The following is a 27,008-nucleotide window of genomic DNA, read 5'->3' as shown; positions in this document are numbered from 1 at the left end:
ATGCAGCCTGTGGAGAACCTAAGCCAGACGATGTGAAAAGTAAGAAATAAAGATAAGAAAGAAGTGTAAAAGTAGAAAAAATACTACCACAATAATAATGCCCACCCTGGTCCACCCCCCTGTGTTGCTGCTAGCACAGGTAGAAGAGGGGTGTGAAGGAATGAAGTTGAGACAAGGGAAATTGTGAGGGTATTGTTTTAATTTTGTTTTCTTGTTTCTCACAATCCAAATATATTTTAATTGGCAATAAATTAAATTGGTTTTCTCCAAGATGAGTATATTTTGCCTGTGACCATAACTGGTAAGATTATCACATATAAGCTTTCTGATCTTCTGTTCTTCCCCGTACCTACTGGAGGGGAAGAGACACTAAGTGGCTGGATGGATTTTTGGCTGTTAGCCAAGGCTAGTTCACCACATTAACTTTAGAGGACAGCTAGCATAAAAGTAGGAAAATAAGCTACAAAGGCAAACTTCAGCCAGTAAAAATATTTATACTGACTATCTTTAGATAAACAGTTGTTTACACCATTGCAGTCTGAGTATTCATTGGGAACAAGAGTAGTTAGATGTCTTTAAACAGAAGTGTGCTTTCTAGCTATTTTTTTGTCATGGCTAAATTCATAATGGGAAAAGCACATTCACAAATTATTTTGGAGGCTAAACTGAATTTTTAGAATTATATTTGTCTTAAGACATGAAAAACATTGCTTTAAAGTTATGAAGATGAGACATATGAAAAAAAAAAAAAGTAAATAAATTAGTAAACAGCCAGATATTTATTGAGTTGGGAAAAAATAAATTAGTGTAACAGGTCATAACACCTGTAAATTTATCATCTTTAAGAGTGAAAGTGTTCAATAAATTAAAAGGGGTTATTTTTTCCTTTACTTTCTCTCATGAACACCTACTATGAAAACATTTAAGAGATCAGTCCTGTCCAAGCAGGATATAATACCAGACACTCATATAGTCTCTGTCTCTTCTAATATTCTTCACATTGACTTAATCAGTTGACAACAGAAGACTGAACAATGTCATCTATCTGGATTTCTGCAAGGACTTTGATGTGGTCCCACATGACATCCTGATCTCTAAACCAGAGAGATATGGATTTGATGGGTGGACCATTCAGTGGATAAAGAGTTGGCTTGAAGGTCGCACCCAGAGAGTGGTGGTCAATGGCTTTATGTCCAAGTGGAGGCTGGTGATGAGTGGTGTACCTCACGGGTCTGTCCTAGGACTGGTGCTGCTTAATATCTTTATCAACAACATAGCCAGTGAGATCGAATGTAAGATCAGCAAGTTTGCAGATGACACCAAACTGAGTGGTGCAATAGAAGGAAGGGATGCCATTCAAAGGGACCTGGACAAGTTTGAGAAATGGGCCCATGGGAACCTAATGAGGTTCAGCAAGTCAAAGTGCAAGGTGCTGTACCTGGGCTGGAGCAGTTCCAGACATGAGTACACACTGGGAGAAGAACTCATGGAGAGCAGCCCTGCAGAGAAGAACTTGGGAGCTCTAGTGGATGGAAAGCTTGACATGAACCGGCAATGCACACCTGCAGCCCAGAAGGCCAACTGCATCCTGGGGTACATCAAAAGAGGAGGGACAGCATGTCAAGGGAGCTGATCGTCCCCCTCTACTCTGCCATTGTGATGCTCCACTTGGAGTACTGTGTCCAGGTCTGGGGCCCTCAGCACAAGAAAGTTGTGGGGCTGTTAGAGTGGGTCCACAAAGATGATCAGAAGGCTGGAGCACTCCTACAAAGAAAGGCTGAGAGAGCTGGACCTGTTCAGCCTAAAGAAGTGAAGGCTCCAGGGTGACCTCATTGCAACTTTCAGTACTTGAAGGGGACCTATAAAAAAGATGGTGAACAACTTTTTATGCATTCAGATAATGACAGGACAAGGGGGAATAGTTTTAAACTAAAGGAGGGTAGATTTAGATTAGAGGTTAAGAGGAAACTCTTCACTGAGACGGTGGTGAGGCACTGTAACAGGTTGCCCAGAGAGGTTGTGGAAGCCCCATGTCTGGAGGTGTTCAAGATCAGGCTAGATGAGACCCTGGGAAACCTGATCTAGTGAGTGGAATCCTTGCCAATGGCAGGGGGTTGGAACTAGGTGATCTGTAAGGTCCCTTCCAACCTGAGCCTTGGATTTCATTAAATATAGAAGGACTTTCTAGTATTTCCAACAACAATACAAAGAAGGCAAAACATGCTAATTCAGCTAGGAACTCTGAAGCATGTTAAACAACATATTAACATTACATATTTTTCGATCAGCACACTTATTTATGTTTGTTTCAAATAAGTTTTGGATGATTATAGAAATTCTAGTGGAAATACTAGTAGAAAATGAATAGTATGTCAATATTTAGAAGGGTTAATATTTAGAAGGGGTAAAAACCCAAGACATTCCACGATTCATTCTATGGTTTATTTATTTCCAAATATCATTGACATTTTGACTTTATATGACAAAACTCAATATTAAAATCCATCATCATCTTTTTTTTTTTTTTCTTTTTGTTCATTTTCTTTCTTTCTTTAGTTGTTTTTATTTATTTATTTATTTGTTTGTTTGTTTGTTTATTTATTTATTTATTTATTTTTTACTGACTGCATTATAGAAAAGATTTTATTTCCCCTTCTGAGCATCTAAAGTACATCTTTTCTCCCTATGCTGTTTTTAGAAATTACTCTCCAATAAACCTTTCACTTTTCAGTAGAACAGAACATGACATTTGGATGTCAGACACACAGATGACAACATATTTGCACATGTGGTGTGTTTGTAGTGTATAAACATATATACGACTTCCTTCTCTTTTGGTTGCATTTAGCATGTCTTAACACTATTTTAGAAAATGGCAGTTAAAAGCAGTCTAGGTTCTACATCTATCTCGATCATAGTTATTCAGTCCTAAGGCTTTGTTTCCTTTCATGTTTTTTTTTTTTTTTTTTTTTTTTTTTTTTTGTGATTTCTCTAAAAGGCATGTTGAATTATATGAAAAGCACAGCAATTTTACCCATATATGAGTTCATCAGGTAGTACTTCAATGAATGAAAACTAACAAACAAACAAGCAAAGAAAAAGCAACAACAAAAATATTAGTCATCATTTTAAAGATACATGTGGAAAATACTAAATCATTCTGAATTGTAATTGTAATATCACAAGATTTCTTTGATTAAATGCTATATAATACGTACGTATTTGGTTAGGAATAGGTTTGAACTTTAAACTATATTACTGATTTTAAGTTTCAAAAGTTTTTTAATTCCTTATAATGTTTTTTTCATTTTGTTTTCAACAATTATAAATTATATTTTAAAAGTAATATCTCTATTACATTATGTATCTCCACTATCACTTCCTTATTAGTCATTTTATAGACTCCATAATACCAAGCTAGACTATTTCAAATTGTCACAAATCTTTGTAGTAGGTAACATCACAGATTATATTTTACTACCTATTAATAACTATTATAAATGTAATAATTTGTATGAGATTACACAAGAATTAAAACCGAACTGCATTAGAACGCTGTAAAATGCTACTTGATATAATAATGCAAGCCAGCTTCCATTCTGTTATGCATCCTACTATAAATATGTGTTATATGCCATCTAGATACACAATTCTGAATTTAGAAATATCAGATTTATTTCTTAGCAACTTTGCATTAAAACTCTGAGGACAAAATACCTTGCTTGTGACCCTGGATAAATTAGGATTACAGTATTTGACCTTTGCAAATTGATTTTGTCCAGCTACAAGAATTTATTTACACAGTCCAAGACCTATGCTTACTCTAATTTATCACTTATGCAAAAAGAACTAGGGAAATAGCAAAATAAACCTAAAAATGGATCTGAAATTGGTTAGTGGCAATGTCTAAGTATTTACAGAATCAATTGTCCCTAGAGCACATGGAATATCTTGCATGAACAGTGCATGCATCTTAGCGTTTGTAAATGTTTTATGCTGGACGCTTTAACATTCGGAAATGAATAGGACTCATGTTCACTCTACAGAAAATAAAAATGATTCCTTGCCAATGAAGCATGGAATTCTAGTTCACTATTCATTCAAAATGCTTATAAAATCTATAAGCTCAGATTTTTTAAACAGATCAATAAATTGATATTAATATAAAGAAAATAAATGTGAAGATAAAGAAAGAAACTCATTTTTGTTTGTAGTTCAACAACAAATTGAACTGCTTTCAAATGAACCTAGTAGAACAAGGTGATTTCACTTTCAAGACATAAGTGTGGATTCTGGATGCTTTCTGAAATCTTGTTCAACGTGCAAAACAGTTCCCCTATTATATAGCACAGAATTCAAGTTTGTTTTTATTATCTTAGGGCATTGCTACTGAGACCTCTGTTTAGTCTACTACCTCATCATATAAAAATACAATTGCACTGTTTATACACACTTAAAAGAAGAATTTTGGTGTTTTATTATTTGGCATAGACACTTCAGCAATGAAGTGAATAACACAGCTAAAATGCTTAAAGGATAAACCACAACTGTTCATGCTATTGTCAGTGATGTTATTGTAATGACAATTTGCCAAGTTCTGTTCACTACGAACAGACCCTTTAACCTGAGTGTAAAACTAAAAATACAACCATTAAATTTTGCATGGAATTTTACTGGGGTTTCAACCACACAGTTACTATTACATGACAAAACACACATCGACAGTCATTGCAGTTACTGCAAAACACTGAGAATTACTATTACTACTTCAGTTAAATACAGGAATTCAGCATTTCTATTATATTGCTAGTTTCCTATCAAAAGAATGCCTGGGCTCCTGTATATATTATATATAGAATTCTCATCCACTCCCAGCTCATGTTATGCACCTGTTATGTGTTTTATATATGCATTTTATATATGCAGATGTGCACCTGTTTTTGACTGTGTTATAAATTTCAAAATCAAGATTTTAATTATGCTGTAATTTTGGACAAGGAAAAATCTTAATAGGAGATTCTTAAAGTAGGTAGTCTTCTAAACAGTGAGGTAGGTATGGAAATATATGTTTTGATTCCATATATAACTAAGATGTTAGATTAATTTTGTAGGTGAACTGGTGAACCAAAATTCTTTCTCAGTCTCAACAGTATCATATAATTTTCATTCATATATCTCATTTTCAAATTATGGTAATTTTATTCTAATGGAAATTCAGTCATCTTTACAACTTTACAGAATTACAACTATTTTAGGAAAAATTAATTTATTTTAAAGATATGCAGGGAGGGATTTGTGTGAATGTATCATGGTATGATTCTGTCTCAATGAAAAATATAGATCTCTAGAGATGAAAATATATTTTTTCTCTCTTTTACGTAACTTCTCAATAAACAACAAGTACAAATTTCAGCAGTTTTCTATCTGATGTCTTATACCGAGACAGCAGCATAAAGACAACTCCTATTTGGCACCTTAATTTATTTTAGGTTTCCTTTGTTCAAGCACAACTTATTGCTCAGGATCTGATTTGAAGACAGTTTACTGTCCTTGAGGGAAGAGAAACTGCATTAATTTTGTAAATGTTTTAAAAAAGGGAGATTGTTCTGTAGCATCTGCTGATTTTTGAAGTGGCAGTAGGAGTTCATGTACTGTCTTCTGGTCTAATTCTCAATTAAGGAAGAGTAGACATGCTAGTCATATGCAATTTTAACAATATCTTTAAAATTCTTCTGTGTAGCAGAAATCTAAAAACTCTTATTCTATTTGAACATAGTTTGAAGCTGATCACAAATCTGTGATACCATACAGTATACAAGTGTTAAAATACACTACTTCTTTAAAAATAATTGTTTTAAGAATTATTTTTAAAGAATTGTTTAATTGTTTAATTCTTTAAAAATAATTGTTTCCTGCATTACATTGTTATGGTCCAATGTACAGGTCTTTGTGCAAATTGTTGTAAACCTAGAACATTAAAAATATCTTTAAAGAAAGTTATAGCATGAAATGAGTATGTGATGTTTGTGAAATTACCTTTTATATCCCACTAGAATTCCTAAGACAAACCTCAGAAATGTATTGATGGAAAGACAGCTATTAATAGTTTTCTGTTTGAATAACATTTGTCATTCTCAATTTCAGTTGTGTTTTTAAGCTAAGCATGTACTTAGGTTGAAGCACATGAGAACTAGCTTTAGTATTTTAGAACTTCTTGATTCCCTCTGTTGGCAGCTCAGCTTGTGTGCATACATATATAAATATGTGTGTCTATTATATAATACGTGTAACACATAATATATACAATATATAATGTGTATACATATTATAATACATAATTATAATACATAAACTAAGAACATCTAAAAAACTTCAAAAATTTTGTTCATATAGACGTCAGGTCAAAACACTATTTAAAGACCTTCTGGAAAAGAAAACAACAACAACAACAACAACAACAACAACAAAAGATAGATAAATCACTATCTTCTAGGTCAGGTTTATTTTCTTAATCAATAATTTATTTCCTCATAAGCTCTTACAAGGAAATAAAGGCTGAAAGTGAACACAGTAAAATACAGCAATGGAAGAAAGATATATTTTATGAATGGCAAGATTAACAAATGTTTAACAAAGTATTTTACTTAAATTTAGTGTAACTGAAAAGTCAAGTTCATTTCCACCTGTCTAGCTATTCACAGACACTTATTCTACTAGATAAAACAGAGTTGTAATTTAACAAACTGAATAAATCATTCCTTCAATTCCTTATTCAATTCTGAACTGGGAGATTTGAAAGAGTATGAGCGCATCCATTTATAGGGATACCTGCATGTTATTATTACAAGCTTTCATGATAAATTCAAAGGTTGGTCCTGACTGCTCACAATCCATTTATTTTGTTCAGTTCTGCAACTGTCTGATCTTTCTTATCACAGGTATTTGTGAGGCTTTCCTTGAATCATCTCTCCTTCTCCCTGCCTTGTTCCCACACCACACATTCCAGCCACACCCACAATTGTCTCATAACTTTTTTCTTCAAGATTTTTGCCTCTGTAAATCCTTAATTTAATTTCAATATAATACTTTTGTACCACAATATCAGAGACTGTGTAAGCCCCATACAAATTTACATCTGAATGTCAGCTAATGCAGCAGTATTTATTTTGTATTTGTACTTGTATTTTTTTTGTTGTTGTTGTTTTTGTATTTATATTTGTATTTTTATTTTTTTTTTGCTTTTGTTTTTATTATTTTTTATATTTTTAATTATTTTTTATTCTTATTATTTTGTAAGAATCTGTATTTATTCTGGAGTGTTTTTGATGTTTATTTTTAATATTTTTTCTTCTACTTGTCTATTATGCTCTGATTAATAGATGGGGAGCTTGGTGTATTCAGTCTTGTTGATGGTGTCCCAATACCAACCTCTAAAGAATGCCACTTGCCACTTGGTCTCTTCCTGAACATCAAGCCACTGACCGCAGCTCTTTGAGTGTGACCATACAGCTAATTCCTTATCCACAAAATCACTTCTCACATTCAGAGACAAAGATTATATGCAGGACAATGTCAAATGCTTTGCAAAAATCCAAGTGGTTGACATCACTTGCTCTTCCCTTACCTACCTATCTATGTCTATTTATGACTTATTTATTCATTTTATTGAATAAGCTTTGAATGAACCAGGAAAGGAGAATAAAAAAATCAAGAGGAAAACAGGAGTGACTAGCATATGTAGATACTCAGGAAGGAGTACCTAGAGATTTTCTAGATTTGCTTAAGGTTGGATGTGGTATGCCATTCGTCCATTAGAAAAGTTGGGACCTGAGCTCCTGAACGTGGTTCAATACTGTAAGAACAAAATAGTCATACAGCATTAGAAAATGGGGCTGCAGATATAAGATTTCTATTCCACAGTTAATCTTACCTCAGTATTTTCTCCAACTTCTATACAAGCCTGTAAAGAATCAGTGACTGGAAGAAACTTAACATGATTACTGAACCCTGTCACCTTGTCATGTACCTTGCATCTTAGGGAAGAGGGATTAAAGAAGAGAAGTAACATGGTGAGAAATAACATAATGACAGGTGAGAGAGAAAATGTTAGCCAAGAGGAGGTATTTTATCATCCCGGTGAAGTAAAGTTATAATGGAGGAACAGTCATGTTTGATTTTAACTATTGTAACATGCACTATTTCACTTACTGTTAATGTCAGAAGTACATTGAGACAGAAGAGAATTTGTCTAAAATGTGATTTATTTATTTATTTATTTACTTAATATTTATTTATTTTGGGGTTGGTGTGAGAGGAGGCAGTGAAAGCAACAAAGCATTCAATACTACTCTAATGTTGAAATTTGTGTTGTTTCCTGCTGTGGTGGCTAAGAATTGAATTCAAATAATTTCAAATGGTTTATTTCTCATTTTTAAGATGCTGTGTTGCCTCCTGTTCCAGTGGGTAAACTGTGAACAGCAGGAAAACAAACAAACAAACAAACAAACAAACAAAAAATACAGAGAGAGAGAAAGTATGCCATTGTGACATGGACATGCCTTCTTACCAGCCTAGCATTGCTTTGTTTCCTACCGTTAAATTTATCTCAGTTCCTAACACTGAGATTGTATCTCAAAGAAAGAGGACTGAAGTCTAGCAATCATTAATGGATTTGTCTTGAGCAGAACCAGAAGTGACTTAGATCAAATGTGCTGTTGCACACATTAGAGAATTTCGGTGACAATTTCAAATACATTTACTCTTACCTTTAATTACAGTTTATTAGATATATGCAAAATGTCTATGATATTTCTCATGAAAAACTCATGAACAAAGTTGTACTGTCTTTACTAATCTTTATTACGGTACTTTTCCTAACATAATATAGAAAACATAACAAAATTTATTGGAAAAAGAACTTTAAAGATTTTATTGGAATATCTCTAATATCTGTACTTTGAGACTACCTTTTAGCTGAAATACTTTAGCACAGGCAGAAGATGATTTATCAGAATTTATGAATACTCCTGAAATATATATTTCTAGGTATTTATGTATATGTACTTCAATATATTCAGAATCTCATGGCCACATAGTAATATGTGCCTGTAGGCTCTGAGATATACAGGTGGTTTTAAACCTCAGCTTTTCCTTAGCTAAGCAAGAAAATACCATGAACAACTAAGCATGTTTGCAGAAAGTATCAGATAACAACACATTCACATACAGATTTACCATGCTAACATTAGTACCTCTTCAGCATAAGTTATCTTCTATATCATCTGAGAAAGTGTCTCAGTCTGAAGTCTGTGATGTCACCGTAGGAACACATAAATAAGATTCCCAGTTACAGAAGTAATTTATGAAATTGTATCTGTCAACCTCCATGTGTATATTGAATCTATATCTGACTGTTCTTCAAAGCAGAATGACTCAGAAAATGCCCTTTTTTTTTTTTTTTCTTCAGATATTCCCCTTCAGAATTATAGAATCAATAGAATCATTAGAATCAATAGAATCAATTAGAATCAATAGAATCAATAGAATCATTAAGGTTGGAAAAGATCTTCAAGATCATCTGATCCAACAACACCCTTACCACCAATATCACCCACTAGATCATGTCCCTAAGCACCATGTTCAACCTTCCCTTAAACAGTCCCAGGGACTCCACCACCCCCCTTGGCAACTTGTTCCAATGACTGACTACTCTTTCTGAGAAGAAATGTCTCCTAATTTCCAACCTAAACCTCCCCTGGCACAACTTGATGCCATTCCCTTTAGTCCTATCACTAGTTATCTGTGAGAAGAGACCCCCCAGCTTCCTACAACTTCCTTTCAGGTAGTTTTAAAGAGCAATAAGGTCTCCCATGGGACTCCTCTTCTCCAGACTAAACAAACCCAGTTCCCTCAGTCACTCCTCATAGGGCTTGTGTTCCAGGCCCTTCACCAGCTTCACAGCCATTTTCTGGACATGCTTCACAGCCTCAATGCCCTTCTTGTAGTGAAGGGCCCAAAACTGAACACAGCACTCAAAGTAGGAATACAGAAGGACAGAAGCAAACACAACCTGTACCCCTGATCCTTTAACCAGTCACCGCAAAGCCCTACAGTCCCTTTTGATTGCGCTCGGACACCTTTATTTCTTTCTTGACCGAAGATGTACTGATGCGGGGGATAGATTGCCTTGCCTTAGGCACCCTTTCCAACTGGAATGCATTTTTCGTCTACACTGTTGTCGTGACTGTCATGTTCTAGAGCTGCATACCTGTTGTATAAGAGTAGACGGGAACGTGAGGTGGGCAGGAAGAAGGCTCACCTACCACCCTGATCAGAAGCCTGCTTCCATTCCCCACCTTGGCCTAGGTCCCCTCCTACTGCTTTTTGGGATGGGGAAGCTTTTGCCTTCTGTGTAGCAGCTGTCTGGTGAGATAAAGGAACCTTTGTTACTTGTGTTGTGACAGGCTCATGAGTCTGTCTCAGGGTGGGTAGAGTATGCTTCCACCAGTCAATTTCCCTCTCTGACTTCCTGATGCTCCTCAGCCTACTCACCTCCTTCCAAAGCTCCACCACCAAGCTGAGCAATTCTTTGACCTGGGCACACCTCCCACAGGCATACCCACTGCTGCTGCTGTCAGACACCAACAGAAGACTTGGACATATCCTGCAGCCAAGAACTGGACAGCTGCATGCTCCCCCAAGACCTCTTTCTGGGTACATCAGTAACTGTAGCTGGAGAGGCAGCAGAGATGCGAAGGGCATGGTTTTCTGCCTGGTAGATACTATGGCCGGGCTTTTCACTAGCAGGTTACAAACACTGTTGGGAATGACCACTGGAAGAGTGGTGAGGGCGCCCTCCCTACTCAAACTGCCACACAAACTGCAACACTCCACCTTAACTGACCCGCCATGCCCTGGTTGCCTGCCCTGGTTGCCACACTCCTGGTTGCTCATGCTACAGAAGGGCTGCCTTTGTACAGCGGAGGAGGGGGTGCTTGTCAGCCTCCCTCACAAGCGGTGCTGGACCCTGGTGGCTCCCTCAGCTGCCCTGAGCAGCCTCAATGACAGAAAAAAAGCTCTGCCCACTCAGTCGCTACACTTCACCTTCTTCTATGCACTACCTTTTCTTTAAAATGTGAATATCGGTGTAATTTTCAAATAACCTTAGGCAATTTTTCCACAAGGTTAAAGGGTAAAAACCCTTTGGAAGCAAATAATAATAAAGTGCCAGCTTTCTCAGTGCACCTATGAAGCTTCACTCTGAAGATTTCAGAATAGAAGGACTATAGAAGGAAGAGCTAATCTGTTTGAAGAATATGTGATTGCAAATGCATTCAGTTTAAGTCTATATCAAATAAAGCAAATATAATTATTATGGTGTGAACATCAATGAACTGTAGTTTTGTTTTGATATTTGTTATGAATATATTATACATATGTACATACAGTAATCTGTAAAGAATTAATTACGTGCTAGATAAACAGAAAAAATATGCACTATAATTCTTTGTGAAACTTTAGGATAAAGTGAGATAAATAATCATTTTCTATGTCCATAACTATCATATGTTCCGTAATTAAACACTTATTTTCTTATTGAAATTGATTATTAAAATAGGCAAAAAGATTCAATACATAAAACAAACAAACAAAAAAAGTCCAGCTATTCAGAGAATCTTCTCACTAAGAAGAAATGAAATCAAACAACGAAATACAGTATAAGAACCAACCTAATGCAGAAATGCCTGTATGAGAAGTGGTAGTAGAACAGGCACTAAGTGGGATGTCTCATTATGCTTACAAGACTACCTGAAATACAGAAGTCTGCTGATAAAGGCAGTTCTATTTTAAGTATCAAGCCTGTACCTTTATTTTCTAGGTAGTTGTGGTTTAACCCGCAGCTAAACAGCACACAACCATTCATTCACCCTCTCCCCCTCCCTCTCTGGGATGGGGGTGAGAAATGAGAAAACTGAAGCCTGTGGGTTGAGATAGAGACAGTTTATTAGGACAGAACATAAAATAATAATAATAATAATAATAATTAATAATAATAATAATAATATGTACAAAACAAGTGATGCACAATGTAATTGCTTACCACCCACTGACCGATGCCCATCCTATCCCTGAACAACCTCCCTCCACACCCTGGCTAGCCATCCCTATATATTGGTTAGCATGACGTCAGGTGGTATGGAATACCCCTTTGGCCAGCTTGGGTCAGCTGTCCTGGGTCTGTCCCCTACCAGCTCCTGCTGCACCCACAGCCTGCCTGCTGGCAGGACAGAGAGAAAAGCTGAAAAGTCCTTGGCTTAGTGCTCTACAACAATTAAAACATCAATGTATATCATTATTCTCATCCTAAATCCCAAACACAGCACCCTACCAGCTACTAGGAGGATAATTAACTCTGTCCTAGCTAAACCAGGACAGTAATGAATTGTAATTTGTATTTGTATATATGGAGATTTCACTGCTGTTCAGTCTGGAGACTTTGGACTCCACTGTGCTGGGTGTATGCATGACACAGATTGTATCAGAGCACATGGTCTTGTTTGACTGTGTTGTAAAGGAAAACTGTTTTTCTACTGTTCTACTTTTCTTGGTGTATAAAGATTTAGTGTGTCTCACTACAGATTCCAAGCTATGAATATTTCATAACCCCTAACCAAACATACACCCAAGCACCATTAATGGGTAAGAGCTCCCACTAATGAGTTGAATGGAATAAATTGTTGAATCCTTGTTTTTAACTATAACAAACAAGCAAAAGAAAATCTGCTTTCTGTCACTGGAATGTCTTTTGCAGACCATAAAGGCAAACGCTCCATAGAAAGAAATGGTCCATACTATTCTATCTTGCACCTGTTTTTGTTCTATGACATTTCCATATTGAATTGGTCAGCTAATTAAAGACTTAATTAATTAAGCAGTTAAATAAGACTTAATTAAACTAGTAGTTTTCTCTAACACATACGCAGTTAATTAACAATAGCAAACAAATGATCATAACAACAACCTACATTGCATTTTGATTTATTCAGTTAAAGAACATGAAAGGTATGCTGTCTTGTCATGCAGATGCTAGTCAAGTAAAGACAGAATTAATTTCTGAACTCTACAGTGAGCCAAGCCCTACAAGTACATATTCACGATTAGAACTATATTTCTTTCTTCTTAATGATTTTTTAGATTCTTGATTGCTTCATTGAAGATAAACTATAGGTCTTGTGAGCTAAAATTTCTATACATTCAAATCTCACCATTCTGAGATGAACCTTCTACTTCATATAAACATCACTGGTGAGTCTGTTGGACAGACAGGGAATATCTGTTACACATAGTAACTAAACAATGCAGAAAGATTAAAACACTGAGCATGGTGACTGCAAAGTTCCTTTATGAATTAACTGTTCCCCAAGCATGAACCTAGATGATTTCAGCTTACACATCTAAAGACCATGACATTGACCTTCTTAGAATCATAGAATGGTTTAGATTGGAAGGGACCTTAAAATCATCTAATTCCATTGACCGTGCCTGGGACACCTCCCACTATTGTGAGGTTGCTCAAAGCCCATTTCAGCCTAAACTTGAACAATTCCAGGGATGTGACAGAAATAGAAAAGCATGTTGAATATTTATTTGAAAATTTCCAGTAATGGAAATCTTTTTAAATTGTGCTACATTGTCCCAGTAGTTGATTACTATCAACATGAAAAACTTTGCCCTATTTTTTGCCTGAATTCATGTAGATTGAGTTTTCAGGAATTGCATCTTTTCCCTCACACTGAAGAGCACTCTATTAATTAGACTTCTTTTCCTAAGTAGGCTCCTATAAACTTGATCATGTCACCTCTAACATTTTATTTGGTAAGCTAAATAGAGCAAGTTTCTTTCAAGTTTGTTATTAACTGTATGACAAAATGAAAGAAGGACAAGTTGGTGGTAAAGAGTAGAAGGTAGGACCTGGGGCTGGTAGGAAATAAAATGTAGAAAATATACAAATATACACTGCTATCCATATATAAAATTAATTATAAAGAAGTGAAATAAATGTCACAAACATTTTTGGTAGACAGCTCTAATGAGTTTATTTCAGCACTTATAATGTCTTTGACTTTTCTTTGACATTCTGAATATTTCCCTGTCATTCCTGAAAATAAATAAAGAAATAAAAAAAGTACAGTACAGACACCATAACAGGACTCATTATTCCAATCATATCCATGCCGAATATGTACATGACACAGAGATAATAAACATTCTACTTCAATTAGATTATTTCCCCATGGAAAAGACTTCTTTCGTTCATTGGCAAGGCTGTTGGCCACAGTGATCACACTAAGTGTATATTTCAGTTGAATAACTAGGATTTATTGATTTATTTATTTATTTTCATGAATCAGTCCCCCTCTGAATGATTTTCCATTCTGTTAGTACATGATACTAACATTTTTCTGTTTCCTTAACTTAATTCACATGCACCCTTTTGTAGTTCAACCAGTTTACGGGCAATTCTGTTTGTGTCAATGATTTATTTCTGATTTAATGAATGTCTCATAGCTATGTATAAATTTTACAGTAAAAATGCTAAAAATTAGTGTTGGATCAAGAATCAAATCCCAATGAATCCTTCAAAAAATACCATTAGCCAGGTTTTCTTCCATGCAGTACATACCACAGGGAGTCTGTATTCCCCTCATTGCATAAAATGCAATGATACCAAATCAAAGAGATGTGTACCTTCCAAATTTGAGTCATATTTAAAGGAGATACTAAGTTACACTGAAAAGACTTTTCATAAGTCCCTGCTAATAGACATTGATTATATTAACTCCCCTTTAATTCTTTTTTAGTCAAAACCTCTACCAGACATTGCATTATTTTCTTCAGGATCGATATCAATCTGACAGGCCTATTTCCACTAGAATTTCTATAATCATCCAAAAATTATTTGAAACTAACATAAATAAGTATGCTGATCTAAAAATATTTAATATTAATGAGTTGTTTAACATGTTTCAGAGTTCCTAGCTGAATTAACATGTTTTGCCTTCTTTGTATTGTTGTTGGAAATGCTAGAAAGTACTTCAATAAAAGCCTAATATCATGTAGAAGATTCCTGGATTCCTTAGTTCATGTGAACAGGAGGCAAGTCAATGACCAAAGACTCTTGCACTTAAGACTGGAAAGTTTATACAAAAAGAAGAGTGTAAATTTACCACATTAAACATAAAACCATTTAATGGAATCACAGAAAGGCTCAGGTTGGAAGGGACCTTACAGATCACCTAGTTCCAACCCCCTGCCATTGGCAAGGATTCCACTCACTAGATCAGGTTTCCCAGGGTCTCATCTAGCCTGATCTTGAACACCTCCAGACATGGGGCTTCCACAACCTCTCTGGGCAACCTGTTACAGTGCCTCACCACCGTCTCAGTGAAGAGTTTCCTCTTAACCTCTAATCTAAATCTACCCTCCTTTAGTTTAAAACTATTCCCCCTTGTCCTGTCATTATCTGAATGCATAAAAAGTTGTTCACCATCTTTTTTATAGGTCCCCTTCAAGTACTGAAAGTTGCAATGAGGTCACCCTGGAGCCTTCACTTCTTTAGGCTGAACAGGTCCAGCTCTCTCAGCCTTTCTTTGTAGGAGTGCTCCAGCCTTCTGATCATCTTTGTGGACCCACTCTAACAGCCCCACAACTTTCTTGTGCTGAGGGCCCCAGACCTGGACACAGTACTCCAAGTGGAGCATCACAATGGCAGAGTAGAGGGGGACGATCAGCTCCCTTGACATGCTGTCCCTCCTCTTTTGATGTACCCCAGGATGCAGTTGGCCTTCTGGGCTGCAGGTGTGCATTGCCGGTTCATGTCAAGCTTTCCATCCACTAGAGCTCCCAAGTTCTTCTCTGCAGGGCTGCTCTCCATGAGTTCTTCTCCCAGTGTGTACTCATGTCTGGAACTGCTCCAGCCCAGGTACAGCACCTTGCACTTTGACTTGCTGAACCTCATTAGGTTCCCATGGGCCTGTTTCTGTTTTTTTCTTTTTTTTTTTTTTTTAATTATTATTATTTTTAAATATATATATTTACATATATAAAAAATATATATAAAATAAATATATATATACATATATACACATATAAATATACATATGTGTATTAATATAAATATAAATATGTGTATATATGTATATATACTTTTATACTTTATATATATATATACATATATATATATACATATAATTTTTAAAATATATATATATATATATATATTATGTTTATTAATATTTTGGTTTTCAAATATACCTAATCAAGAAATTTCTTGTCTGGTGATCATGCTATCTTTATGTGTTACAACATCTGGTGTCCAGTTCCCATAGGTCTATTAGAAAGCTGATGCCAAAGGCTATTAGAAAACTGAAGAATATTTTTAAGAATAGCGGCATCATTCAATAGATACTTCATTAAGTGCTTGTCACGTAACATAACATGAAGACACATTCAACATTATTTACATCAGACTTTTCAATGTCTCAGAATTAATTAGTGCAACATTTGAGATAGAACACTACTCATTCTACTCTTTTGTTCACTTAATCTATAAGTGATTTATAAACATTGATTTTTAACAGTCCAATAATGTGAATCTCAGAAGTTTCAATACTACCAATTAAGGCAAATTTATGCTCATAAACATGCAGTTGTAATTCTTCTTGTTTATTGCTTAGGCACTTGGCACAGGCATATTGGCAATTAAAATTTTATTTCCTTCAAGCATCTCAGTGACTTGATTAATTTTGTTCTTCACACCTTGATCTTATTCTAAGCGAACTCTCTTTTGTTCACCTTTTGCTGTTAGCTTAGCATCTTCCTGAGCAATTTATTTAACTTAACTTATAGCTGGTCAGTGAGGTTTTCTCACCAATAAAGAGACACCAACACACAAGACCAAGACTTCCTACTTGATGGGAGAGCATAAAATCATATCAGAAAATTATAATATTAAAACTCTGATTATACTAAAATCTTTATAAGAAAAACTACTTAAACATTTAAGGAAAGCTATAAACTCCCATTTCCTGTGTATAAATTGTTAGACGTTCTCATAATTCCTGGAGCTCATAAATACCACTACAATAGAAAAGAAACAGAAGAAGGTCATGTATGCTCGTATACATGAATCTGCATGTATTGTATATGAATTATATGAATTATATACAGAATCTGCATGTATGCAGATTAGTAGTGCTTCCCACTACTAATTCTGAACTGTTACAAAATCCTGAACTTTTTCAATATAATCAATTTCATCAGCCTTAATCTTTTATTAATGGTAATGGTAATGGTAATGGTAATGGTAATGGTAATGGTAATGGTAATGGTAATAGTAATAGTAATAGTAATAGTAATAGTAATAGTAATAGTAATAGTAATAATAATAAAACAGTTTAATCACACAGCCTTGAAGCAAATGAAAGCTCTTCAATGAAATATGGTACTATTTCAATGGGTAGTTGAAGAGGAAGCTGTAGTTTCCTCAAAATAAACTAGCTGCCAGTGTCAAATTTCTACAAAGGAGGTCTTTTAGTCGAACACGTGAAGAACAGACTCATTTATGTAAGAAACAGATTCATTCACTGCAGAACAGAAATGCAGCCCAGCTTGTGCTCCCAAGTTTTCTTGCACTTTTGGAAGTATATTACAACTTAGAAAATGTCTAATTTGTGCAGCATTCTAGTAATGTTCTTGTTTGCACAGCAGCTTTTTTGTGTTAACAGAATGAATACATTCTAGTCATGGGGACAGCCCATTACTGTTCATGGATGTATGATGCCTTCTGATGAGTCCCAGTGCTAGAACCTCCTTGTCTTCACAACAGGGGAACTTGATTCCATCACAGGTCCACCACTTCCATCACTTTCTTTTCAAACCAGTGTAACTTTGAACAGAAAATAAAAGTCAATGGTCTGTTAATATATTCATGGAGCTATGTATCAGGTAAAAAAAAAATACTTGTATAAGCTGACCTTAGTTGCTACTGTAAAACAGTCTAATTATTGCGTTCTTAGAATGATTGTAATTAATATAATCTCCAAAGCACTAAGATATTAATATAGCAAGTTACAGGTTGTCTGCAACATCTGCTGTAAGTGTTGGTGGTTTAATGTGCAGGCTGTGCCATAATTCAGTCTTAATCTTTCAATACTGAATTTTTAAAGTGCCTGTTCTTAATAAAATGCTGCTGTAAAACCATAGGTTTGAACTTAGCTCATGTTGAAAATGGGCAATTAAAAAGCAACATTAACCTAATGCAAAAATTAATTAATTAATTAATTCTACCTCTAATGATATCACTTATAGACTACTGCAAAGTACTGTTAACCAAGCCTAGGTTTTACCTGATTAGATAAATAAAGCTGACACATAGAGTCTATTGTTTAATACAGATCTACCAAATCTTAACTGTTGCTCAATGTAATCTAAAGAAATAGAAAATGCAATGTACTTGTTTCTTATTAGGTATTATCAAAACTCCGCAGCATGAAAGTCTTATAAAATGGTGGGACTAATTTAAAATAAGCTTTATTATGTCTGAAAAGCATGAGGTGTGGGCCACTTGCTTAAATATCTTGCTCTGTTAACTTTTAAGTATCTAACACAGGACAAACACAGTTTGATAAAAGAGATTAACAGGAGATACTGTTTTTGCTTTGAAAAAGGAGTTGAGCTGCAAATGGCTCTTATTCATTGAGTTACATCCAGTCTACTTAAAGGATTTGAAGTTTTGAAGAATTTTAACAATAGTTTATAATCCTGCAAATATATTACTTTAAAAGCATAATGAGTACAATGTTACTCACTTTCAAAAAAAAGTACCCTTGGCATTGAAAGTCTGAAAGCAAACTAGAAAGCAGATTTAGAGTGGTGAGAATAATGTGACACTGTATTTTTATTTTGTTTTGTTTGTTTTTGTTCTTGTTGTTGTTTTTGTTTGTTTGTTTGTTTTTAATATATATTATTTATTCTTCTTATTATTATTTTGGGGGAAAGGGGTACAGCCATCTTTATTTTTTCATCCTTTAAGATAATATTTTTATACTTCCCTGTCTAGACTAGTTAATTCATACTTGAGACTAATAAACATAAAAATTATGTGTCTTACTACCTAGCCTATTGACTGATACAGTCAGATCTATTATGGTAACAGATTACTATTATGAATAAAAAAAATCTTAGAATCCAGTTGCAGTTTCACATACACTGCTTATATAACCATAAGGATCTAAACAGGCTCAGTGTTTAATTTGGCTTACTTTAAGGAAACAAGATTGCTTTTCCAATAATTCTAACCATGCCATTTCTTATATTACAGAAAAAAAAGGAAAGAAACAACAAAAAAATAGAGTGGACATTCCTGTCATTTTTATTTATTTTTTTTTCATGTAGCTATTATATTGTATTGTATTGTATTGTATTGTATTGTGTTGTATTGTGTTGTATTGTATTGTATTGTATTGTGTTGTATTGTGTTGTATTGTATTGTATTGTATTGTATTATATTATATTATATTATATTATATTATATTATATTATATTATATTATATTATATTATATTATATTATATTATATTATATTATATTATATTATATTATATTATATTATATTATATTATATTATATTATATTATATTATATTATATTATATTATATTATATTATATTATATTATTTTTGACTCAAATATAAGGTCTTTTTTCCTGTTGGTTGGTTTTGAAATTTAGTATGTGCCTTGTAGCATTCTGGCATTTCTCATCTGAATGATTATATATTGTGCTCTTGAATTGACTCGTGAGAAGGATGAAGAGCTTCCAGATTTACATTTTGTTATGACTCATACAGTTTATCATAGTCAGCTTATTTCTTTCATTCCTCTAGAAGTATATTACAGCTATAATGTTCTCTAAAGAGAAAATTCTTTGCTTCCCAAAGGTCAATCACATTCAGAATTTTCTTCACCTGTTGGAAAATTATTCTTTCCTAGAACTTACACCATCACATTAAAACATTAATCATATTAATGCTTGTCTGTCATGCATGTATGGTTTAAATCTTTTTTTGTCCTTTTCTTTAATGATAAAAGAAAATTATTTGTTTTCAGAAACATTTATTTCTGGGTAAATATAGACATGTTGTATCCACTCTGGTAGTGTTTTAGTGTTTTTATTATTATTATTATTATTATTATTATTATTTTATATGATTCACGTGGACATTTAGAAAAATACATGTATACCATTTTAAACACCTTAGAATTTATGTCTTCTTTTCCATCAGTGCTATCAGTAAACTCTGCTTCCAATGAAACACTTTCAATCTAGAAGTAAGACTAGTCTTTTGTTTTTTATCCATGATTTTTCACAGAATATGTTCTACACCCGTCTTGAGAGAAAAAAGAAGATTGTTGTTGTTGTTGTTAGATTGAGGTGTAGCTCAATCTATGTAGAGATGTTAGATTGTAGATGTAGTACTTGTACATGTATATCAGGATTTAATTCCCACAGCTATTCTTTTACTTAGACTCATCTATCAAATCCCTTTTGAAAACAAATTTAGATAAATTTAAAATATTTGTTTAAAAGCATATTCCTAAAAAATTAGTACCTGATATTAAAAGAAGAGTAACATAAATGAAATGGATTTGCTTCTTTAAATATTAGACTACACAGTGTTAGAGTGCTATCCATAAAGGAATACATTGTTCACTGTGAGTGACAGAGCAATATGCAATATGCAATATACAATATATATATATATTACCATTACAAATCTGTTTGTCAATACCTTTGCACAAATACAAAGCCTTCATCATTGCCTGAGGATGAAAAATGGAAGAAATGTTATTAATTGACTACTAGGTTGAGGCCCAAAGGATGATTGGCCTCTGGAAGTGTAGCTTTAAAAGTTGAGTTAAAAGCAACAGGCTAATCAGGAGTATAGGAAAAAAAAATCCTCTGAAGGAAGAGGGAGTAATAAAGCAAAACATTATTCAACTTAGTTTAACTTCACTTCTCCTACCTTCTCTTAGCTCCTCTTTTCTGTGTTTAAAATAGCTCAAATCTACTGCCCCACCCTGTCAGATGGAAAATATCATCAGTAGTAGAATGGCTTAAACACTACAGGGAGAGTCTTCAAAAGATTTGGACACTGAAAAATAGTCAAAGTCGAAAAGGAGTGCTCAGCACAAAGAGAACTGCGAATCAAAAGCAGAAATGCTGATGGAGTTGAGCAAAGGACAATCCTTATCCTAACAAATCCTAACAAAACCTTCCTTATGCACAACTAGGTTAAATAAATAGGAACAGATGATTTATCTATCTGATTATTTATTTTTCTCTCTTTCATACAAATATGGCTCCTCAAACTTCTACCTCTTTCTCAGAGGTTCTTTATGGCTTTGGTCTATAAATTTGGTACGTGTCTACCTTTGCTATATGACTAGTATTATGTCAAATATTTAAAGTGAAGCATATGCTAAATGAGACCATTGAAGGAAGAATTACAGAAAGTTGTTATTCAGTATATATATTCTGAGCAACTGTATTCCTTCTCCCACTCTCTCTCCCCCAAAAGTAATAATAATGATAATGATCTGGTTGTATTTACATGTAAGTTTCACCTTTGATGTCAGTACACTAACAATATAGATAATTTTGAACTAGTATGACTTTTAAATTACTGTTTTTTAAGTCAATAAGTTATACTGTTTGCACCTCTGTGAGACAATATTTAAGAAAGGAAAAACAAACAAACAAACAAACAAAATATAATGCTGTGCAACAGCAGCTGGGAGAGAGAGGAGTGAGAACCAGCCCTGCAGAAACCAAGGTCAGTGAAGAAACAGGGGGAGGAGGTGCTTCAGACACAGTTCCCTTGTGGTACAGAGAGGCCCATGGTGGAGCCCACTGTCCCCCTGCAGCCCATGGTGTAACACAGTGGAGCAGATTTCCATGCTGCAGTCTGTAGAGGAGCCCCTTGTGGAGCAGGTGGATGTGGCCTGAAGGAGTCTACAGCCTATGAAGAACTCCCACCAGAGCAGATTCCAGGCCAGAGTTGAAACCCATGGAGAGGGGAACATGTAGGAGATGGTTATCTGGCAGGAGCTGATGCCTGTGGGGGAGTCAGGTTGGAACAGTTTGCTCCTGATGGATGGATGGACACCATGGTACGGAACTGTATTTGGAGCAGTTCTTAAAAAGCTGCTGCCTGTTAAAAGACCACACAGAATCAGTTCAGGAAGGCCAGCATACCATGGGAAGAACCGCACATTGGAGCATGGGAAGAGAGTGACCATGAAGGATCAGTGGTGATGAAGCGCTGTATGCAACACTCAATGTAACACTCAATTCCCTATTCTCTTTTTCACCTCACTGCTTGGGAGGAGGAGGTGGAAGAGGGCGGATGGAGGAAAGGTGTTTTTGGTTTCTTTCCTTTGTTTCTCACTTATCTAGCTTGTTAGTAATTGACAATAAATTTTACTAATCTCCCTACTCTGAGTTTCTTTTGCCAGTCACGATAATTTTTGACTGATCTCTCTGCCTTTGATTGCTTTTCATCATATTTTCTACTCTTTTTCCTTTGAGGATTGGAGTGAGAGAGCACTTGTGGTGGAGCTCAGCTGCCCACCTGAGTAAAACACGACAACAGGAAAAGAAAAACTGAGGAACCATTATAAGGAACATGAAGCAAAAGCCAAAAATCACAGATTACTAATTTTCTTAGCAAATATTTGGTAGTCCTTTTAAAAAAATGAATTTTGCAAAAATATTTTCTAGATCTATAATTTAAAAGGTTGCTATATTTTTTAAGTTAAGGCATGAGAATCTACACATGGGTGATATCACAGTTAATCAATTCATGAGAAGGAAGAAAAGCTCTTGAACGGAAGGGGAAAAAAAAATAAAAATCCTCTGTAACACTAACATATGAACACTTCTGTGTTTGGATATTTACAGGCACGTGAGTGGAATTGTAAAAAGCCTAGTAAAGAAAGGTTGTATCATCCTACTTCGATCTCCACTGGTACACTGACAACTAGCAGTATGTGAAAAGTAATATTTGAAGCACATGAATCAGCATCCTTAAACAGGAAATCAGTATTCAAACACAGAAAAGAAGTTAAGATATTACCCAGATGCATTGATATCCTCAAGCATAAAACTTGTGCTGTAAAACATGCAGTTGTTTTAAATATTCCTGTCACATTTCTTGGTGGTTTTGGCTGATTGATGAACTTCATTGCTTGTAACTGGTGACTGGATTTATTTTCTGGGAGAAGGAAATATACACAAAGTGTCTCCAACCAGAGATGTTTTGTACCTGAGAAATGAAACAGAACCACAGAACTGTGCAGAAGAGACCTTCCTTGACTTTTCTAAAATGAAATTAACAGCGTTGACATTTCAATTATCATCACTGGAGATCTGCATGAAATCTTTTTGCTGAAACAAATAGAAAATTTCACACATTTCATGACTGCTTTTCGTAACTGTATTCCATGCCTCCCTACAAGTTTAAGCAGATAACTCACTAGCAATATGCTGAGGTTTCCTTTGCAATCAAAACTCAGAGACATTTTTTAAATGGAAGGTCAAAACCTGAATAACAGGACAGAAGTTGATTTTTCTAGTGGACAGTGAATAGCATCAAAAAGCCATAAACACAATTATATCATTTGCACTCTTTTCCATAGTGTCAGAAGAGTCAAATTGGAAGTGACTCAGCTTGGGAAGTGAACTATTATTTCTTGCCTGGATTGTATTATAATATCATATGAAATATATTCCAGCTGAAGTCACAGCTTTGCAAAATTTCCTATCAAATAAATAAATAAATAAATGTTGACATTATTTCCTCAGGAACAGTAACATTCAGTGTTTCCAAAACAAAATACTCTTACAGAAATACTAGAAACTTAAGTCCCCAAGTAAGTGATTTCTGTGTCTTTCATTTCCACAAACCACAGAGTAGTTTGAACTTGTGGGAGATGAGCTTTGCAAATTACAACTATAAAGCTGAAAGCCACCTTGGTTCATTTGGTGGATCCATCATACTTTTCACAGAATCACAGAATCACAGAACTGTAGGGGTTGGAAGGGACCTTGAAAGATCATCAGGTCCAACCTCCCTGCCAAAGCAGGTTCCTCAGAGAAGAAAGCCCACTTTTGTGGGCTGTTTGCCATGCTTAGACAAACTATTAGTTACAACCAGGGTTCCAGAGGCAAAATCAGCTTGAATATCTCAAAAGATATTTGAAAATAATTCTTTCACTGGTAGTCTATCTGTCAAAAAATGCTCTGACATAATTTTTCAGAATCTTTTTAATACTAACCTAATACAATAGCAGAATCTTAGTGCTTAATACTTATCTTGTTTCCTAAGATCTATACTTCTTACATGAGCAATACTCTATTTCATTGATAGTTTCCTAAACTAGATAAGAGAAGTTGTGTTGAGTACAATTACACATTGAATTTTCCTTTCATAAGAAAAACTGTTAGAAAAAAATGCTAACACACTTGAACATACGGGCTAAAAGTATGCAGCTACTTTTAATAGTTTGTTCTTTCTGTCTTTGTACTGCAAAATAATAAAAATGTTCTGACTTCATGTGTAAGTAGTTTCCTGGAGGAGTCTGAATGGGTCTAGCAGCTGGTTGGATTTCTTAAGTATGAATATCAAGATATTTACATATGCAAACATGTGAATGTTAAGTTTCCTGACATTTTACATTAAATGTAGCATGACTTCTTAGGGACAACCAGCCTCCAATGTAGATATTGTGTAATTCTACAGACCTGAGTGCAAATTTGTCCACATGTTCACTACTAGATATGCTACCACACCTACCAAGTCAGTATCAAATTAAAATCCCTTTTTACTAAGGGTGAAAATGATTAGACAAATGCTACCAAATACCTAGTATTAAAACCTGTAAACTATCAATTATTTTCAGCAAAGTGTACATCATCTTCATTGCTTTTTGGTTCTCAGCATAATACAGTAGAAAACAGGAGGCAGGTACAGTTGCTCAAACAGTTCAACATTCTCTTTCACTTCACTCATCAAATTATCTTTGACCTTTTTATCTCCTCTCAGCCAAAAATACTGAAGTTTTCAAATGTAAATAAAATTGAAGATTATAGTAAAAATTGTTAATAAAGATCGATTTTTCTTATTCCAAACAACCATTCACCATTTGGAAGGATAATGTATTTTCTGCTTCTTGCATATATTCAATCTGTGGTAAGTATAAAACCTCACATGACATATCGATATGTAAAATGCACTTTCTGTCTGACAAGAATAAAAGTTTTCATTTCATGTGGTCACTAAGGTAACAATGCTGTCAATTATTTCAGTAGCACAGAACAGCAAAGAAAGATGCAAAATATGTACAACTTTCATATGTTAACTACTACTCTGTTTTTGATTTCTAAATGCATAAGTACATCCTGATCATTATCTTGTTTTATTAATTGAACATAGCAGTACATAAAATTAAAGTATTTCAGTGGTTGGTGACTGTACATGTTGAAAAAAATTAATGAATAATAAGTGAACGAGTAAATTTTTTTGTTTGTTTGTTTGTTTGTTTTTTGTTGTTGTTTGTTTGTTTGTTTTGTTGTTTTGTTTTGTTTTGTTTTGTTTTTTATCCTATTCTTCCTTTCCTTCACTGTTTTATGAAGTACAAGTGCCTAAAAAGAAGAATTTATTTTCATTTTCCGGTTCCCCATGAACTTGTGACGTCACAGGTGGTTGATATTGAAATTATTTCAATTTCTATAAAGCTGAAGTTAATGAGAAATTTGGATTTGGGAATAAGCTATATAAAATTATGAACATTTTTCCACTTTTTTTTTTTTTCTAATACATATAGATGAAAACTGTAGACAAAAATATTCAGAAACATTACTGTTTTTATGCATAGCTACAATACTCATACATCTGATTATTTGGAAATATTGTGTATGAAGTCAGGCATGTAGCGGAACTCTAGAGTTATAGCACATATGCAAAACCACTCCTGACAAAAACAAACAAACAAACAAACAAGAATAACACAATCTTTTTATTGTTTTAAAGTCAATACAGTTTGTTGAGGAGTAGAATATGTAAATATTCCTTATAAAAAGTTGTTATAATTGAGGAAATTGTGAGTGACTTTGGATTATTCACTTAATATATCACATGGTCAGATGTTAGGTTAGATTCCTCTTCTCCCAAATAACATTATATTTTATATCATCAATGTACTATTTAGATTTTCTTGCTCTGAACATATTTTATTATTATTTTTAAGGGAACTAAAGAAGACCTTTTAGTGTCCTTATGTTGAAATTAGGATTTATATTAAATTTGCATTATATTGAAAGTATATTAAGATGAGTCTAGATATGACAATTGTTAATTAGCATTATTAATCGTTAATTAGCATCATACCAGCAACTCATATTAATATCAGAAAATGTAGGACAACAAAAATACCAGGAGAGAAACTCTGGCTACCTGGTATTACTTATAATGATGGCAAAGAGTCAATCACAGTAGCTTCTCTGTCTACAACATAAACTTATATTTAAAACAATTTACTTGTTGTGGTGCTCCTCTGCACAGAAACTGCTGAGGTACTTGTAAAGATATTGGCCTATCACAGTCCCATATGAATTGCAGCATGGTAGTGAGTCTTTACACCCATTAGTCTCCTTTATGCCCATTCGTCTCCTTTATACCAGGCCTCATACCTGTGATACAATACAATGATACAATACTATACAATGATGTGTTCCACTGGTATTTCACTGTTGTAACCTGCTTTCATAAGACTGCCCTGGGAAGAAAACTCCAGGGCTAAAATTTGCAACTTCACTTTTAAATTTTTTAAAATTTTAAACTTTTTAAACTTTTAAACTTTTTTAAACTTTTAAACTTTTTTTAAACTTT

The sequence above is a fragment of the Aythya marila genome (assembly GCF_965140915.1).
Source record: "Aythya marila genome assembly, chromosome: Z".
NCBI lineage: Eukaryota > Metazoa > Chordata > Aves > Anseriformes > Anatidae > Aythya > Aythya marila.
Note: the sequence above shows the minus strand (reverse complement) of the source record.